The following is a 21,689-nucleotide window of genomic DNA, read 5'->3' as shown; positions in this document are numbered from 1 at the left end:
ACATACAACACTGTCTGGTGTTCTATAGTTCTATACATACAACACTGTCTGGTGTTCTATAGTTCTATACATACAACACTGTCTGGTGTTCTATAGTTCTATACATACAACACTGTCTGGTGTTCTATAGTTCTATACATACAACACTGTCTGGTGTTCTATAGTTCTATACATACAACACTGTCTGGTGTTCTATAGTTCTATACATACAACACTGTCTGGTGTTCTATAGTTCTATACATACAACACTGTCTGGTGTTCTATAGTTCTATACATACAACACTGTCTGGTGTTCTATAGTTCTATACATACAACACTGTCTGGTGTTCTATAGTTCTATACATACAACACTGTCTGGTGTTCTATAGTTCTATACATACAACACTGTCTGGTGTTCTATAGTTCTATACATACAACACTGTCTGGTGTTCTATAGTTCTATACATACAACACTGTCTGGTGTTCTATAGTTCTATACATACAACACTGTCTGGTGTTCTATACATACAACACTGTCTGGTGTTCTATAGTTCTATACATACAACACTGTCTGGTGTTCTATAGTTCTATACAACACTGTCTGGTGTTCTATAGTTCTATACATACAACACTGTCTGGTGTTCTATACATACAACACTGTCTGGTGTTCTATAGTTCATACATACAACACTGTGGTGTTCTGGTCTGGTGTTCTATAGTTCTATACATACAACACTGTCTGGTGTTCTATAGTTCTATACATACAACACTGTCTGGTGTTCTATAGTTCTATACATACAACACTGTCTGGTGTTCTATAGTTCTATACATACAACACTGTCTGGTGTTCTATAGTTCTATACATACAACACTGTCTGGTGTTCTATAGTTCTATACATACAACACTGTCTGGTGTTCTATAGTTCTATACATACAACACTGTCTGGTGTTCTATACATACAACACTGTCTGGTGTTCTATAGTTCTATACATACAACACTGTCTGGTGTTCTATAGTTCTATACATACAACACTGTCTGGTGTTCTATAGTTCTATACATACAACACTGTCTGGTGTTCTATAGTTCTATACATACAACACTGTCTGGTGTTCTATAGTTCTATACATACAACACTGTCTGGTGTTCTATAGTTCTATACATACAACACTGTCTGGTGTTCTATAGTTCTATACATACAACACTGTCTGGTGTTCTATAGTTCTATACATACAACACTGTCTGGTGTTCTATAGTTCTATACATACAACACTGTCTGGTGTTCTATAGTTCTATACATACAACACTGTCTGGTGTTCTATAGTTCTATACATACAACACTGTCTGGTGTTCTATAGTTCTATACATACAACACTGTCTGGTGTTCTATACATACAACACTGTCTGGTGTTCTATACATACAACACTGTCTGGTGTTCTATAGTTCTATACATACAACACTGTCTGGTGTTCTATAGTTCTATACATACAACACTGTCTGGTGTTCTATAGTTCTATACATACAACACTGTCTGGTGTTCTATAGTTCTATACATACAACACTGTCTGGTGTTCTATAGTTCTATACATACAACACTGTCTGGTGTTCTGTAGTTCTATACATACAACACTGTCTGGTGTTCTATAGTTCTATACATACAACACTGTCTGGTGTTCTATACATACAACACTGTCTGGTGTTCTATAGTTCTATACATACAACACTGTCTGGTGTTCTATAGTTCTATACATACAACACTGTCTGGTGTTCTATAGTTCTATACATACAACACTGTCTGGTGTTCTATAGTTCTATACATACAACACTGTCTGGTGTTCTATAGTTCTATACATACAACACTGTCTGGTGTTCTATAGTTCTATACATACAACACTGTCTGGTGTTCTATAGTTCTATACATACAACACTGTCTGGTGTTCTATAGTTCTATACATACAACACTGTCTGGTGTTCTATAGTTCTATACATACAACACTGTCTGGTGTTCTATAGTTCTATACATACAACACTGTCTGGTGTTCTATAGTTCTATACATACAACACTGTCTGGTGTTCTATACATACAACACTGTCTGGTGTTCTATAGTTCTATACATACAACACTGTCTGGTGTTCTATAGTTCTATACATACAACACTGTCTGGTGTTCTATAGTTCTATACATACAACACTGTCTGGTGTTCTATACATACAACACTGTCTGGTGTTCTATAGTTCTATACATACAACACTGTCTGGTGTTCTATAGTTCTATACATACAACACTGTCTGGTGTTCTATAGTTCTATACATACAACACTGTCTGGTGTTCTATAGTTCTATACATACAACACTGTCTGGTGTTCTATAGTTCTATACATACAACACTGTCTGGTGTTCTATAGTTCTATACATACATACAACACTGTCTGGTGTTCTATAGTTCATACAACACTGTCTGGTGTTCTATAGTTCTATACATACAACACTGTCTGGTGTTCTATAGTTCTATACATACAACACTGTCTGGTGTTCTATAGTTCTATACATACAACACTGTCTGGTGTTCTATAGTTCTATACATACAACACTGTCTGGTGTTCTATAGTTCTATACATACACACTGTCTGGTGTTCTATAGTTCTATACATACAACACTGTCTGGTGTTCTATAGTTCTATACATACAACACTGTCTGGTGTTCTATAGTTCTATACATACAACACTGTCTGGTGTTCTATAGTTCTATACATACAACACTGTCTGGTGTTCTATAGTTCTATACATACAACACTGTCTGGTGTTCTATAGTTCTATACATACAACACTGTCTGGTGTTCTATAGTTCTATACATACAACACTGTCTGGTGTTCTATAGTTCTATACATACAACACTGTCTGGTGTTCTATAGTTCTATACATACAACACTGTCTGGTGTTCTATAGTTCTATACATACAACACTGTCTGGTGTTCTATAGTTCTATACATACAACACTGTCTGGTGTTCTATAGTTCTATACATACAACACTGTCTGGTGTTCTATAGTTCTATACAACACTGTCTGGTGTTCTATAGTTCTATACATACAACACTGTCTGGTGTTCTATAGTTCTATACATACAACACTGTCTGGTGTTCTATAGTTCTATACATACACTGTCTGGTGTTCTATAGTTCTATACATACAACACTGTCTGGTGTTCTATAGTTCTATACATACAACACTGTCTGGTGTTCTATAGTTCTATACATACAACACTGTCTGGTGTTCTATAGTTCTATACATACAACACTGTCTGGTGTTCTATAGTTCTATACATACAACACTGTCTGGTGTTCTATAGTTCTATACATACAACACTGTCTGGTGTTCTATAGTTCTATACATACAACACTGTCTGGTGTTCTATAGTTCTATACATACAACACTGTCTGGTGTTCTATAGTTCTATACATACAACACTGTCTGGTGTTCTATAGTTCTATACATACAACACTGTCTGGTGTTCTATAGTTCTATACATACAACACTGTCTGGTGTTCTATAGTTCTATACATACAACACTGTCTGGTGTTCTATAGTTCTATACATACAACACTGTCTGGTGTTCTATAGTTCTATACATACAACACTGTCTGGTGTTCTATAGTTCTATACATACAACACTGTCTGGTGTTCTATAGTTCTATACATACAACACTGTCTGGTGTTCTATAGTTCTATACATACAACACTGTCTGGTGTTCTATAGTTCTATACATACAACACTGTCTGGTGTTCTATAGTTCTATACATACAACACTGTCTGGTGTTCTATAGTTCTATACATACAACACTGTCTGGTGTTCTATACATACAACACTGTCTGGTGTTCTATAGTTCTATACATACAACACTGTCTGGTGTTCTATAGTTCTATACATACAACACTGTCTGGTGTTCAACACTGTCTGGTTCTATAGTTCTATACATACAACACTGTCTGGTGTTCTATAGTTCTATACATACAACACTGTCTGGTGTTCTATAGTTCTATACATACAACACTGTCTGGTGTTCTATAGTTCTATACATACAACACTGTCTGGTGTTCTATAGTTCTATACATACAACACTGTCTGGTGTTCTATAGTTCTATACATACAACACTGTCTGGTGTTCTATAGTTCTATACATACAACACTGTCTGGTGTTCTATAGTTCTATACATACAACACTGTCTGGTGTTCTATAGTTCTATACATACAACACTGTCTGGTGTTCTATAGTTCTATACATACAACACTGTCTGGTGTTCTATAGTTCTATACATACAACACTGTCTGGTGTTCTATAGTTCTATACAAACACTGTCTGGTGTTCTATAGTTCTATACATACAACACTGTCTGGTGTTCTATAGTTCTATACATACAACACTGTCTGGTGTTCTATAGTTCTATACATACAACACTGTCTGGTGTTCTATAGTCTGGTGTTCTATACATACAACACTGTCTGGTGTTCTATAGTTCTATACATACAACACTGTCTGGTGTTCTATAGTTCTATACATACAACACTGTCTGGTGTTCTATAGTTCTATACATACAACACTGTCTGGTGTTCTATAGTTCTATACATACAACACTGTCTGGTGTTCTATAGTTCTATACATACAACACTGTCTGGTGTTCTATAGTTCTATACATACAACACTGTCTGGTGTTCTATAGTTCTATACATACAACACTGTCTGGTGTTCTATAGTTCTATACATACAACACTGTCTGGTGTTCTATAGTTCTATAGTTCATACAACACTGTCTGGTGTTCTATAGTTCTATACATACAACACTGTCTGGTGTTCTATAGTTCTATACATACAACACTGTCTGGTGTTCTGTAGTTCTATACATACAACACTGTCTGGTGTTCTATAGTTCTATACATACAACACTGTCTGGTGTTCTATACATACAACACTGTCTGGTGTTCTATAGTTCTATACATACAACACTGTCTGGTGTTCTATAGTTCTATACATACAACACTGTCTGGTGTTCTATAGTTCTATACATACAACACTGTCTGGTGTTCTATACATACAACACTGTCTGGTGTTCTATAGTTCATACATACAACACTGTCTGGTGTTCTATAGTTCTATACATACAACACTGTCTGGTGTTCTATAGTTCTATACATACAACACTGTCTGGTGTTCTATAGTTCTATACATACAACACTGTCTGGTGTTCTATAGTTCTATACATACAACACTGTCTGGTGTTCTATAGTTCTATACATACAACACTGTCTGGTGTTCTATACATACAACACTGTCTGGTGTTCTATAGTTCTATACATACAACACTGTCTGGTGTTCTATAGTTCTATACATACAACACTGTCTGGTGTTCTATACATACAACACTGTCTGGTGTTCTATAGTTCTATACATACAACACTGTCTGGTGTTCTATAGTTCTATACATACAACACTGTCTGGTGTTCTATAGTTCATACAACACTGTCTGGTGTTCTATACATACAACACACTGTCTGGTGTTCTATAGTTCTATACATACAACACTGTCTGGTGTTCTACATACAACACTGTCTGGTGTTCTATACATACAACACTGTCTGGTGTTCTATACATACAACACTGTCTGGTGTTCTATAGTTCTATACATACAACACTGTCTGGTGTTCTATAGTTCTATACATACAACACTGTCTGGTGTTCTATAGTTCTATACATACAACACTGTCTGGTGTTCTATACATACAACACACTGTCTGGTGTTCTATACATACAACACTGTCTGGTGTTCTATAGTTCTATACATACAACACTGTCTGGTGTTCTATAGTTCTATACATACAACACTGTCTATAGTTCTATACATACAACACTGTCTGGTGTTCTATAGTTCACATACAACACTGTCTGGTGTTCTATAGTTCTATACATACAACACTGTCTGGTGTTCTATAGTTCTATACATACAACACTGTCTGGTGTTCTATACATACAACACTGTCTGGTGTTCTATAGTTCTATACAACACTGTCTGGTGTTCTATAGTTCTATACATACAACACTGTCTGGTGTTCTATAGTTCTATACATACAACACTGTCTGGTGTTCTATAGTTCTATACATACAACACTGTCTGGTGTTCTATACTATAGTTCTATACATACAACACTGTCTGGTGTTCTATAGTTCTATACATACAACACTGTCTGGTGTTCTATAGTTCTATACATACAACACTGTCTGGTGTTCTATAGTTCTATACATACAACACTGTCTGGTGTTCTATAGTTCTATACATACAACACTGTCTGGTGTTCTATAGTTCTATACATACAACACTGTCTGGTGTTCTATAGTTCTATACATACAACACTGTCTGGTGTTCTATAGTTCTATACATACAACACTGTCTGGTGTTCTATAGTTTCATACATACAACACTGTCTGGTGTTCTATAGTTCTATACATACAACACTGTCTGGTGTTCTATAGTCTCTATTTCTACATACAACACTGTCTGGTGTTCTATAGTTCTATACATACAACACTGTCTGGTGTTCTATAGTTCTATACATACAACACTGTCTGGTGTTCTATAGTTCTATACATACAACAATGTCTGGTGTTCTATAGTTCTATACATACAACACTGTCTGGTGTTCTATAGTTCTATACATACAACACTGTCTGGTGTTCTATAGTTCTATACATACAACACTGTCTAGTGTTCTATACATACAACACTGTCTGGTGTTCTATAGTTCTATACATACAACACTGTCTGGTGTTCTATAGTTCTATACATACAACACTGTCTAGTGTTCTATACATACAACACTGTCTAGTGTTCTATAGTTCTATACATACAACACTGTCTGGTGTTCTATAGTTCTATACATACAACACTGTCTGGTGTTCTATAGTTCTATACATACAACACTGTCTGGTGTTCTATAGTTCTATACATACACTGTCTGGTGTTCTGTAGTTCTATACATACAACACTGTCTGGTGTTCTATAGTTCTATACATACAACACTGTCTGGTGTTCTATAGTTCTATACATACAACACTGTCTGGTGTTCTATAGTTCTATACATACAACACTGTCTGGTGTTCTATACATACAACACTGTCTGGTGTTCTATAGTTCTATACATACAACACTGTCTGGTGTTCTATAGTTCTATTGTCTGGTGTTCTATAGTTCTATACAAACACTGTCTGTGTTCTATAGTTCTATACATACAACACTGTCTGGTGTTCTATAGTTCTATACATACAACACTGTCTGGTGTTCTATAGTTCTATACATACAACACTGTCTGGTGTTCTATACATACAACACTGTCTGGTGTTCTGTAGTTCTATACATACAACACTGTCTGGTGTTCTATAGTTCTATACATACAACACTGTCTGGTGTTCTATACATACAACACTGTCTGTGTTCTATAGTTCTATACATACAACACTGTCTGGTGTTCTATAGTTCTATACATACAACACTGTCTGGTGTTCTATAGTTCTATACATACAACACTGTCTGGTGTTCTATAGTTCTATACAACACTGTCTGGTGTTCTATAGTTCTATACATACAACACTGTCTGGTGTTCTATAGTTCTATACATACAACACTGTCTGGTGTTCTATAGTTCTATACATACAACACTGTCTGTTCTGTGTTCTATACATACAACACTGTCTGGTGTTCTATAGTTCTATACAACACTGTCTGGTGTTCTATAGTTCTATACATACAACACTGTCTGGTGTTCTATAGTTCTATACATACAACACTGTCTGTCTGGTGTTCTATAGTTCTATACATACAGCACTGTCTGGTGTTCTATAGTTCTACAGTCTGAGGTGTTCTAGTTCTATACATACACTGTCTGGTGTTCTATAGTTCTATACATACAACACTGTCTGGTGTTCTATAGTTCTATACATACAACACTGTCTGGTGTTCTATAGTTCTATACATACAACACTGTCTGGTGTTCTATAGTTCTAACAACACTGTCTGGTGTTCTATAGTTCTATACATACACACTGTCTGGTGTTCTATAGTTCTATACATACAACACTGTCTGGTGTTCTATAGTTCATACATACACACTGTCTGGTGTTCTATAGTTCTATACATACAACACTGTCTGGTGTTCTATAGTTCTATACAACACACTGTCTGGTGTTCTATAGTTCTATACATACAACACTGTCTGGTGTTCTATACATACAACACTGTCTAGTGTTCTATAGTTCTATACATACAACACTGTCTGGTGTTCTATAGTTCTATACATACACTGTCTGGTGTTCTATAGTTCTATACATACAACACTGTCTGGTGTTCTATAGTTCTATACATACAACACTGTCTGGTGTTCTATACATACAACACTGTCTGGTGTTCTATAGTTCTATACATACAACACTGTCTGGTGTTCTATAGTTCTATACATACAACACTGTCTGGTGTTCTGTAGTTCTATACATACAACACTGTCTGGTGTTCTATACATACAACACTGTCTGGTGTTCTATAGTTCTATACATACAACACTGTCTGGTGTTCTATAGTTCTATACATACAACACTGTCTGGTGTTCTATAGTTCTATACATACAACACTGTCTGGTGTTCTATAGTTCTATACATACAACACTGTCTGGTGTTCTATAGTTCTATACATACAACACTGTCTGGTGTTCTATAGTTCTATACATACAACACTGTCTGGTGTTTCTATTCTATAGTTCTATACATACAACACTGTCTGGTGTTCTATAGTTCTATACATACAACACTGTCTGGTGTTCTATAGTTCTATACATACAACACTGTCTGGTGTTCTATAGTTCTATACATACAACACTGTCTGGTGTTCTATAGTTCTATACATACAACACTGTCTGGTGTTCTATACATACATACAACACTGTCTGGTGTTCTTATAGTTCTATACATACAACACTGTCTGGTGTTCTATAGTTCTATACATACAACACTGTCTGCGTTCTATAGTTCTATACATACAACACTGTCTGGGTGTTCTATACATACAACACTGTCTGGTGTTCTATAGTTCTATACAACACTGTCTGGTGTTCTATAGTTCTACATACAACACTGTCTGGTGTTCTATACATACAACACTGTCTGGTGTTCTATAGTTCTATACATACAACACTGTCTGGTGTTCTATAGTTCTATACATGTCTGGTGTTCTACAACACTGTCTGTGTGTTCTATAGTTCTATACATACAACACTGTCTGGTGTTCTATACATACAACACTGTCTGGTGTTCTATAGTTCTATACATACAACACTGTCTGGTGTTCTATAGTTCTATACATACAACACTGTCTGGTGTTCTATACATACAACACTGTCTGGTGTTCTATAGTTCTATACATACAACACTGTCTGGTGTTCTATAGTGTTCTATGTTCTATACATACAACACTGTCTGGTGTTCTATAGTTCTATACATACAACACTGTCTGGTGTTCTATAGTTCTATACATACAACACTGTCTGGTGTTCTATAGTTCTATACATACAACACTGTCTGGTGTTCTATAGTTCTATACATACAACACTGTCTGGTGTTCTATAGTTCTATACATACATACACTGTCTGGTGTTCTATAGTTCTATACATACAACACTGTCTGGTGTTCTATAGTTCTATACATACAACACTGTCTGGTGTTCTGTAGTTGTCTGGTGTTACTATACAACACTGTCTGGTGTTCTATAGTTCTATACATACAACACTGTCTGGTGTTCTATAGTTCATACAACACTGTCTGGTGTTCTATACATACAACACTGTTCTGGTGTTCTATACATACAACACTGTCTGGTGTTCTATAGTTCTATACATACAACACTGTCTGGTGTTCTATGTTCTATACATACAACACTGTCTGGTGTTCTATAGTTCTATACATACAACACTGTCTGGTGTTCTATAGTTCTATACAACAACACTGTCTGGTGTTCTATAGTTCTATACATACAACACTGTCTGGTGTTCTATACATACAACACTGTCTGGTGTTCTATAGTTCTATACATACAACACTGTCTGGTGTTCTATACATACAACACTGTCTGGTGTTCTATACATACAACACTGTCTGGTGTTCTATAGTTCTATACATACAACACTGTCTGGTGTTCTATAGTTCTATACATACAACACTGTCTGGTGTTCTATACATACAATAACTTGTTCTATACATACAACACTGTCTGGTGTTCTATAGTTCTATACATACAACACTGTCTGGTGTTCTATAGTTCTATACATACAACACTGTCTGGTGTTCTATAGTTCTATACATACAACACACTGTCTGGTGTTCTATAGTTCTATACATACAACACTGTCTGGTGTCTGGTGTTCTATACATACAACACTGTCTGGTGTTCTATAGTTCTATACATACAACACTGTCTGGTGTTCTATAGTTCATACATACAACACTGTCTGGTGTTCTATAGTTCTATACATACAACACTGTCTGGTGTTCTGTAGTTCTATACATACAACACTGTCTGGTGTTCTGTAGTTCTATACATACAACACTGTCTGGTGTTCTATAGTTCTATACATACAACACTGTCTGGTGTTCTATACATACAACACTGTTCTGTTCTATACATACAACACTGTCTGGTGTTCTATAGTTCTATACATACAACACTGTCTGGTGTTCTATAGTTCTATACATACAACACTGTCTGGTGTTCTATGCATATGTCTGTGTTCTAGTTCTATACAACACTTTGTTCTACATACAACACTGTCTGGTGTTCTATAGTTCTATACATACAACACTGTCTGGTGTTCTATAGTTCTATACATACAACACTGTCTGGTGTTCTATAGTTCTATACATACAACTGTCTGGTGTTCTATAGTTCTATACATACAACACTGTCTGGTGTTCTATAATCGTTCTATACATACAACACTGTCTGGTGTTCTATACATACAACACTGTCTGGTGTTCTATAGTTCTATACATACAACACTGTCTGGTGTTCTATAGTTCTATACATACAACACTGTCTGGTGTTCTGTAGTTCATACAACACTGTCTGGTGTTCTATAGTTCTATACATACAACACTGTCTGGTGTTCTATAGTTCTATACATACAACACTGTCTGGTGTTCTATAGTTCTATACATACAACACTGTCTGGTGTTCTATAGTTCTATACATACAACACTGTCTGGTGTTCTATAGTTCTATACATACAACACTGTCTGGTGTTCTATTCTATACATACAACACTGTCTGGTGTTCTATAGTTCTATACATACAACACTGTCTGGTGTTCTATAGTTCTATACATACAACACTGTCTGGTGTTCTATAGTTCTATACATACAACACTGTCTAGTGTTCTATACATACAACACTGTCTGGTGTTCTATAGTTCTATACATACAACACTGTCTGGTGTTCTATAGTTCTATACATACAACACTGTCTAGTGTTCTATACATACAACACTGTCTAGTGTTCTATACATACAACACTGTCTGGTGTTCTATAGTTCTATACATACAACACTGTCTGGTGTTCTATAGTTCTATACATACAACACTGTCTGGTGTTCTATAGTTCTATACATACAACACTGTCTGGTGTTCTATAGTTCTATACATACAACACTGTCTGGTGTTCTATAGTTCTACATACAACACTGTCTGGTGTTCTATAGTTCTATACATACAACACTGTCTGGTGTTCTATACATACAACACTGTCTGGTGTTCTATGTTCTATACATACAACACTGTCTGGTGTTCTATACATACAAACACTGTCTGGTGTTCTATAGTTCTATACATACAACACTGTCTGGTGTTCTATATACATACAACACTGTCTGGTGTTCTATACATACAACACTGTCTGGTGTTCTATACTATACAACACTGTCTGGTGTTCTATACATACAACAACACTGTCTGGTGTTCTATACATACAACACTGTCTGGTGTTCTATAGTTCTATACATACAACACTGTCTGGTTCTGTATAGTTCTATACATACAACACTGTCTGGTGTTCTATACATACAACACTGTCTGGTGTGTTCTATACATACAACACTGTCTGGTGTTCTATACATACAACACTGTCTGGTGTTCTATAGTTCTATACAGTTCTATACTATACATACACTGTCTGGTGTTCTATAGTTCATACATACAACACTGTCTGGTGTTCTATAGTTCTATACATACAACACTGTCTGGTGTTCTATACATACAACACTGTCTGGTGTTCTATACTATACAACACTGTCTGGTGTTCTATATACATACAACACTGTCTGGTGTTCTATACATACATACACTGTCTGGTGTTCTATAGTTCTATACATACAACACTGTCTGGTGTTCTATACATACAACACTGTCTGGTGTTCTATACATACAACACTGTCTGGTGTTCTATACATACAACACTGTCTGGTGTTCTATACATACAACACTGTCTGGTGTTCTATACATACAACACTGTCTGGTGTTCTATACATACAACACTGTCTGGTGTTCTATACATACAACACTGTCTGGTGTTCTATACATACAACACTGTCTGGTGTTCTATACATACAACACTGTCTGGTGTTCTATACATACAACACTGTCTGGTGTTCTATACATTCAACACTGTCTACATACAACACTGTCTGGTGTTCTATGTTCTATACATACAACACTGTCTGGTGGTGTTCTATAGTTCTATACATACAACACTGTCTGGTGTTCTATAGTTCTATACATACAACACTGTCTGGTGTTCTATACATACAACACTGTCTGGTGTTCTATAGTTCTATACATACAACACTGTCTGGTGTTCTATACATACATACAACACTGTCTGGTGTTCTATAGTTCTATACATACAACACTGTCTGGTGTTCTATACATACAACACTGTCTGGTGTTCTATACATACAACACTGTCTGGTGTTCTATAGTTCTATACATACAACACTGTCTGGTGTTCTGTAGTTCTATACATACAACACTGTCTGGTGTTCTATAGTTCTATACATACAACACTGTCTGGTGTTCTATAGTTCTATACATACAACACTGTCTGGTGTTCTATAATCTGGTGTTCTATAGTTCATACAACAACTGTCTGGTGTTCTATAGTTCTATACATACAACACTGTCTGGTGTTCTATAGTTCTATACATACAACACTGTCTGGTGTTCTATACATACAACACTGTCTAGTGTTCTATAGTTCTATACATACAACACTGTCTGGTGTTCTATACATACAACACTGTTCTATACATACAACACTGTCTGGTGTTCTATAGTTCTATACATACAACACTGTCTGGTGTTCTATAGTTCTATACATACAACACTGTCTGGTGTTCTATAGTTCTATACATACAACACTGTCTGGTGTTCTATACATACAACACTGTCTGGTGTTCTATAGTTCTATACATACAACACTGTCTGGTGTTCTATAGTTCTATACATACAACACTGTCTGGTGTTCTATAGTTCTATACATACAACACTGTCTGGTGTTCTATACATACAACACTGTCTAGTGTTCTATAGTTCTATACATACAACACTGTCTGGTGTTCTATAGTTCTATACATACAACACTGTCTGGTGTTCTATAGTTCTATACATACAACACTGTCTGGTGTTCTATAGTTCTATACATACAACACTGTCTGGTGTTCTATAGTTCTATACATACAACACTGTCTGGTGTTCTATAGTTCTATACATACAACACTGTCTGGTGTTCTATACATAGTTCTAGTGTTCTATAGTTCTATACATACTGTGTCTGGTGTTCTATAGTTCTATACATACAACACTGTCTGGTGTTCTATAGTTCTATACATACAACACTGTCTGGTGTTCTATAGTTCTATACATACAACACTGTCTGGTGTTCTATAGTTCTATACATACAGCACTGTCTGGTGTTCTATAGTTCTATACAACACTGTCTGGTGTTCTATACATACAACACTGTCTGGTGTTCTATAGTTCTATACATACAACACTGTCTGGTGTTCTATACATACAACACTGTCTGGTGTTCTATACATACAACACTGTCTGGTGTTCTATAGTTCTATACATACACTGTCTGGTGTTCTATACTATACATACAACACTGTCTGGTGTTCTATACTATACATACACTGTCTGGTGTTCTATAGTTCTATACATACAACACTGTCTGGTGTTCTATAGTTCTATACATACAACACTGTCTGGTGTTTCTATAGTTCATACAACACTGTCTGGTGTTCTATTCTATACATACAACACTGTCTGGTGTTCTATACATACAACACTGTCTGGTGTTTCTATACATACAACACTGTCTGGTGTTCTATACATACAACACTGTCTGGTGTTCTATACATACAACACTGTCTGGTGTGTTCTATACATACAACACTGTCTGGTGTTCTATACATACAACACTGTCTGGTGTTCTATAGTTCTATACATACAACACTGTCTGGTGTTCTATACATACAACACTGCTGTCTGGTGTTCTATACATACATACACACTGTCTGGTGTTCTATACATACAACACTGTCTGGTGTTCTATACATACAACACTGTCTGGTGTTCTATAGTTCTATACATACACCACTGTCTGGTGTTCTATAGTTCTATACATACACCACTGTCTGGTGTTCTATAGTTCTATACATACAACACTGTCTGGTGTTCTATAGTTCTATACATACACCACTGTCTGGTGTTCTATAGTTCTATACATACAACACTGTCTGGTGTTCTATAGTTCTATACATACACCTACTGTCTGGTGTTCTATAGTTCTATACATACAACACTGTCTGGTGTTCTATAGTTCTATACATACAACACTGTCTGGTGTTCTATAGTTCTATACATACACCACTGTCTGGTGTTCTATAGTTCTATACATACAACACTGTCTGGTGTTCTATAGTTCTATACATACAACACTGTCTGGTGTTCTATAGTTCTATACATACAACACTGTGTTCTATACATGGGTGTTCCTATAGTTCTATACATACACACTGTCTGGTGTTCTGTAGTTCTATACATACAACACTGTCTGGTGTTCTGTAGTTCTATACATACAACACTGTCTGGTGTTCTGTAGTTCTATACATACAACACTGTCTGGTGTTCTATAGTTCTATACATACAACACTGTCTGGTGTTCTATAGTTCTATACATACAACACTGTCTGGTGTTCTATAGTTCCTATACATACAACACTGTCTGGTGTTCTATAGTTCTATACATACAACACTGTCTGGTGTTCTGTAGTTCTATACATACAACACTGTCTGGTGTTCTGTAGTTCTATACATACAACACTGTCTGGTGTTCTATAGTTCTATACATACAACACTGTCTGGTGTTCTATAGTTCTATACATACAACACTGTCTGGTGTTCTATAGTTCTATACATACAACACTGTCTGGTGTTCTATAGTTCTATACATACAACACTGTCTGGTGTTCTATAGTGTTCATACAACACTGTCTGGTGTTCTATAGTTCTATACATACAACACTGTCTGTGTTCTATAGTTCTATACATACAACACTGTCTGGTGTTCTATGGTTCTATACATACAACACTGTCTGGTGTTCTATACATACAACACTGTCTGGTGTTCTATACATACAACACTGTCTGGTGTTCTATACATACAACACTTTTTGTCTGTGTTCTATAGTTCCCTATACATACAACACTGTCTGGTGTTCTATACATACAACACTGTCTGGTGTTCTATAGTTCTATACATACAACACTGTCTGGTGTTCTATGTCTGGTGTTCTAGTTCTATACATACAACACTGTCTGGTGTTCTATAGTTCTATACATACAACACTGTCTGGTGTTCTATACATACAACACTGTCTGGTGTTCTATACATACAACACTGTCTGGTGTTCTATAGTTCTATACATACAACACTGTCTGGTGTTCTATATAGTTCTATACATACAACACTGTCATGGTGTTCTATAGTTCTATACATACAACACTGTCTGGTGTTCTATAGTTCTATACATACAACACTGTCTGGTGTTCTATAGTTCTATACATACAACACTGTCTGGTGTTCTATAGTTCTATACATACAACACTGTCTGGTGTTCTATACATACAACACTGTCTGGTGTTCTATACATACAACACTGTCTGGTGTTCTATACATACAACACTGTCTGGTGTTCTATACATACAACACTGTCTGGTGTTCTATAGTTCTATACATACAACACTGTCTGGTGTTCTATACATACAACACTGTCTGGTGTTCTATAGTTCTATACATACAACACTGTCTGGTGTTCTATACATACAACACTGTCTGGTGTTCTATAGTTCTATACATACAACACTGTCTGGTGTTCTATAGTTCTATACATACAACACTGTCTGGTGTTCTATAGTTCTATACATACAACACTGTCTGGTGTTCTATACATACAACACTGTCTGGTGTTCTATAGTTCTATACATACAACACTGACATGTATGCAGGATTTTGCACATTGCAAAGGCATACATCTTACTGTATTGGTTATAGAATTATGTAATTTTGGTAAGCAATTAGTTGTATTAAATCACAAACTGTAAAATCAACAAGAATTGCAATACCATTTGTCAATATTTGCCCTCTGCTAGATTCTCTGCTGGTTGTTTGGTGAATGAATGATGTACCTGACATAGTCTCTGTCTCTGTCTCATAGGGGCTCTGTACAGTTTGCTGGGTCAGTACTACAGCTCAGTGTGTCAGAGCTGCTTCACCCGCATCCCGACATCAGCCTCTACTCCTTCATCTACCAGGAGGCCAGCTCTGTCTCCCCCTAGACCAGAAACACACACGCAGGTCGGCTCCCCCTAGAAGATCGGAGACGCCACGTCACGCAGCTCTATCTCCCCTAGACCAGAAACACACACACAGGTCGGCTCCGCCTAGAAGGCCGTAGATGCCCCCCCCCCCGGACACAAAACAAGCGCTGTGCCTTGAGGAATTCAGTGGAAGTTTGTCTTGTCATTCTGCTACTGGTAGCTGAAATACGCACATGGATAGAGATTCAATGTGTTGAGATTTGTGATCTGGAATGGTAAAGCCAAAGGCTGTCATCCATCTTGTGAGTGTGTCATGTTCCCTGGTTTTACCCTCCTCCCCACATAAATCCAGACTAAATGAATCAGTTGTCAGAAATTCAGTTCATGGGAAGAATGAATAGAGCCGTTCATAGAGAGGATTTATAAAAAATAAAAATAAATGTTGTAATTTAATCATAGGGAAATGATCTTCAGTCTTTGGCTGGTTACTACTCTGTTCTGCACTGGAGAGAAGCTGCCTCTGTGTGGGGATGATCACTTAAAGTGTGTGCCGTGATCATTTATTTTATTTTCAAATATTTCAGATTATCATGGCCCTAGCCATGGTCCTCTAAGTGGATATATTACCATGGTCCTAGCCATGGTCCTCTAAGTGGATATATTACCATGGTCCTAGCCATGGTCCTCTAAGTGGATATATTACCATGGGCCTCCATTCAGTGGATATATTACCATGGTCCTCTAAGTGGATATATTACCATGGTCCTAGCCATGGTCCTCTAAGTGGATATATTACCATGGGCCTCCATTCAGTGGATATATTACCATGGTCCTCTAAGTGGATATATTACCATGGTCCTAGCCATGGTCCTCTAAGTGGATATATTACCATGGGCCTCCATTCAGTGGATATATTACCATGGGCCTCCATTCAGTGGATATATTACCATGGTCCTCTAAGTGGATATATTACCATGGTCCTCTAAGTGGATATATTACCATGGTCCTAGCCATGGTCCTCTAAGTGGATATATTACCATGGGCCTCCATTCAGTGGATATATTACCATGGGCCTCCATTCAGTGGATATATTACCATGGTCCTCTAAGTGGATATATTACCATGGCCTCTATTCAGTGGATATATTACCATGGCCTCCATTCAGTGGATATATTACCATGGCCTCCATTCAGTGGATATATTACCATGGCCTCCATTCAGTGGATATATTACCATGGCCTCCATTCAGTGGATATATTACCATGGTCCTCTAAGTGGATATATTACCATGGTCCTCTAAGTGGATATATTACCATGGCCTCTATTCAGTGGATATATTACCATGGCCTCCATTCAGTGGATATATTACCATGGCCTCCATTCAGTGGATATATTACCATGGCCTCCATTCAGTGGATATATTACCATGGCCTCCATTCAGTGGATATATTACCATGGCCTCCAGTCAGTGGATATATTACCATGGCCTCCATTCAGTGGATATATTACCATGGCCTCCATTCAGTGGATATATTACCATGGGCCTCCATTCAGTGGATATATTACCATGGCCTCCATTCAGTGGATATATTACCATGGGCCTCCATTCAGTGGATATATTACCATGGCCTCCATTCAGTGGATATATTACCATGGGCCTCCATTCAGTGGATATATTACCATGGCCTCCATTCAGTGGATATATTACCCATGGCCTCTATTCAGTGGATATATTACCATGGCCCTAGCCGTGGGCTTAAGTGGATATATTATTTGTTATTTTTGTGCCACATACAGGAAATAATGTGAACAAGTGTACTTAATGACACCCTGTCCAATAATATAATTAGATTTTCAACTCTAAGTAGTAGTCTGACTGTAGGAAAAGTGATTTATTAAGATAATGCTGTATGCCTCAACATCTTAAAACATTGAAAAGTGAGAAATTGGTTTTGAATTGTTTCGTGTGATTATGGATTTTTGGGGGAGGGATAATTAATAAAAAATATGTAACTCGTTTTATACAAATATTGTTTGTTTTTTTAGTTTGTAATGTGATTCTAGGAACCCATATTGAATATAACATATGCCTGCACTGTCTTTCAAATGTCCTGTTTCAGACCTCAATTATTCACAGAAACAATGGTGCACGTTAAATTAACATACCTTATCCTCAATGACTAATGGTGCAGGTTAAATTAACATACCTTATCCTCAATGACTAATGGTGCAGGTTAAATGAACATACCTTATCCTCAATGACTAATGGTGCAGGTTAAATTAACATACCTTATCCTCAATGACTAATGGTGCAGGTTAAATTAACATACCTTATCCTCAATGACTAATGGTGCAGGTTAAATTAACATACCTTATCCTCAATGACTAATGGTGCAGGTTAAATTAACATACCTTATCCTCAATTACTAATGGTACAGGTTAAATGAACATACCTTATCCTCAATGACTAATGGTGCAGGTTAAATTAACATACCTTATCCTCAATGACTAATGGTGCAGGTTAAATTAACATACCTTATCCTCAATGACTAATGGTGCAGGTTAAATTAACATACCTTATCTTCAATGACTAATGGTGCAGGTTAAATTAACATACCTTATCCTCAATGACTAATGGTGCAGGTTAAATTAACATACCTTATCCTCAATGACTAATGGTACAGGTTAAATTAACATACCTTATCCTCAATGACTAATGGTACAGGTTAAATTAACATACCTTATCCTCAATGACTAATGGTACAGGTTAAATTAACATACCTTATCCTCAATGACTAATGGTGCAGGTTAAATTAACATACCTTATCCTCAATGACTAATGGTGCAGGTTAAATGAACATACCTTATCCTCAATGACTAATGGTGCAGGTTAAATGAACATACCTTATCCTCAATGACTAATGGTGCAGGTTAAATTAACATACCTTATCCTCAATGACTAATGGTGCAGGTTAAATTAACATACCTTATCCTCAATGACTAATGGTGCAGGTTAAATTAACATACCTTATTCTCAATGACTAATGGTGCAGGTTAAATTAACATACCTTATCCTCAATTACTAATGATACAGGTTAAATTAACATACCTTATCCTCAATGACTAATGGTGCAGGTTAAATTAGTATACCTTATCCTCAATGACTAATGGTACAGGTTAAAGTAAAATATACCTTATCCTCAATGACTAATGGTGCAGGTTAAATTAATTTACCTTATCCTCAATGACTAATGGTACAGGTTAAATTAAAATATACCTTATCCTCAATGACTAATGGTACAGGTTAAATTAACATACCTTATCCTCAATGACTAATGGTACAGGTTAAATTAACATACCTTATCCTCAATGACGAATGGTGCAGGTTAAATTAACATACCTTATCCTCAATGACTAATGGTGCAGGTTAAAATGTAACCGTACCTGACCGATTGGTTCGATTCGTTCTTATGTAGCAAAAATTGAAATCGTTTTTTTTTACATTGGATAAAAGTAGAGACTCAGAGCTACATAATGGTATTTCATACACGACAGTTGAGGAACAATGGGAAAGTAATTTTGCTTTGAAAGTTGATAAACTGTAACCCCCATTCAGCATTGTTCACATCCTCTCAAGCTTTAGCCCCACCCATCTCTTTAAGGATTCACATGTGAGGCCATGTGCTAAACAGAGGGAGTAATGTAGTGTACTAAACAAACAAAGATTTCAAGACTAAAGACTGGTTTATAACACGTCTATCAACATGTCTGTCGACAGTTGTCGCAGTGACATGAAAATTCTATTGTCGTCTGACATCAAAGTTGTCGTTATGAAAACGTATAAACACAAAAAAAACAACAGGCTGCATGACATGATGGTCCAAAATAGCATAACGTGTATTTTAAAACCAATAAACCCATCTGTTTAAAACTGAGTTTAGTAAATGTCAATCTAGGAAACCAGACAATTAAAAGCAACTTTCAATACAATGTTTTGGTTCGTTTCTAGCTTGTTAGCTAATGTTAAGTTAGCTGGCTATCCGGGTTCAAATATTGACTATATCATAGCTGACAATGTCTTAACTTTAGCTAATTTGTATTCATTACTAAAGGAAAATAAACTCGCAACAAGATCATTATTTACAAGTTAATGCCGAGCTAATGACAAATTACTTACGGTTGTGAGTGTGATGTAATAAAAGCAGGGCATTCTACTGGAGAATTTTAGAACTTGTTGGCCTAACGCTATGTCCTAATTTGACTTTGGCGCAGGTCATGTTGTTCTTCACATTAGTCTCTAGTAAACACACACTATATCAAATCAAAGCTATGTTTATTTGTCATATGGACAGGATACATAAAGTGTCAACGGTACAGTGAAATGGTCACTTGCATAGTGGAGTCTTTTGTTTAGACCTGTAGGTAGCTAGCTAGCTAAACAATTAACCATAATTCCAACTCATAACGTTACTACCATGCATGAATTTGCAGGTAGCTAAAGCTAACCAACTAGCTAGCTAGTTAATATTAGTCTATAACTAGCAATGCAAATGGATTTCTGAGAAGCAAATAATATTACTACACAGATCATACACATAACGTTAGCTCGCAAGCCAGCCACCTAACATCAGCTAGCTAGCTAGCTATAGCAGTACGCTTTAACTTGCAATGAAAACAACTTTCTGACAAAATGAGAAATGTATCATATCTAAAAATGTAGCTAGACTGTTACCCGTTCACATGGA

General features: G+C 36.4%; 1 protein-coding gene across 3 annotated transcripts in view; it reads left to right on the top strand.

Moving 5' to 3' along the window:
• Positions 1 to 17,118, top strand: part of LOC118381723 (poly(ADP-ribose) glycohydrolase-like) — a 177,978-nt gene extending 160,860 nt beyond the window's left edge. For 2 of the 3 annotated variants that reach the window (XR_008077884.1, XR_008077882.1), the window contains one exon: positions 16,982 to 17,112. The gene's annotated coding sequence lies outside the window, so the exon portion shown is untranslated. Of the gene's footprint in view, positions 1 to 16,981 lie in introns of all 3 variants that reach the window. The other variant, XR_008077883.1, reaches the window with a different exon arrangement.
• The last annotated feature ends 4,571 nt before the right edge of the window (positions 17,119 to 21,689 follow it).

Source organism: Oncorhynchus keta, chromosome 24, assembly GCF_023373465.1.
Source record: "Oncorhynchus keta strain PuntledgeMale-10-30-2019 chromosome 24, Oket_V2, whole genome shotgun sequence".
NCBI lineage: Eukaryota > Metazoa > Chordata > Actinopteri > Salmoniformes > Salmonidae > Oncorhynchus > Oncorhynchus keta.
Note: the sequence above shows the minus strand (reverse complement) of the source record. Positions and strands in the feature narration are given on the sequence as shown.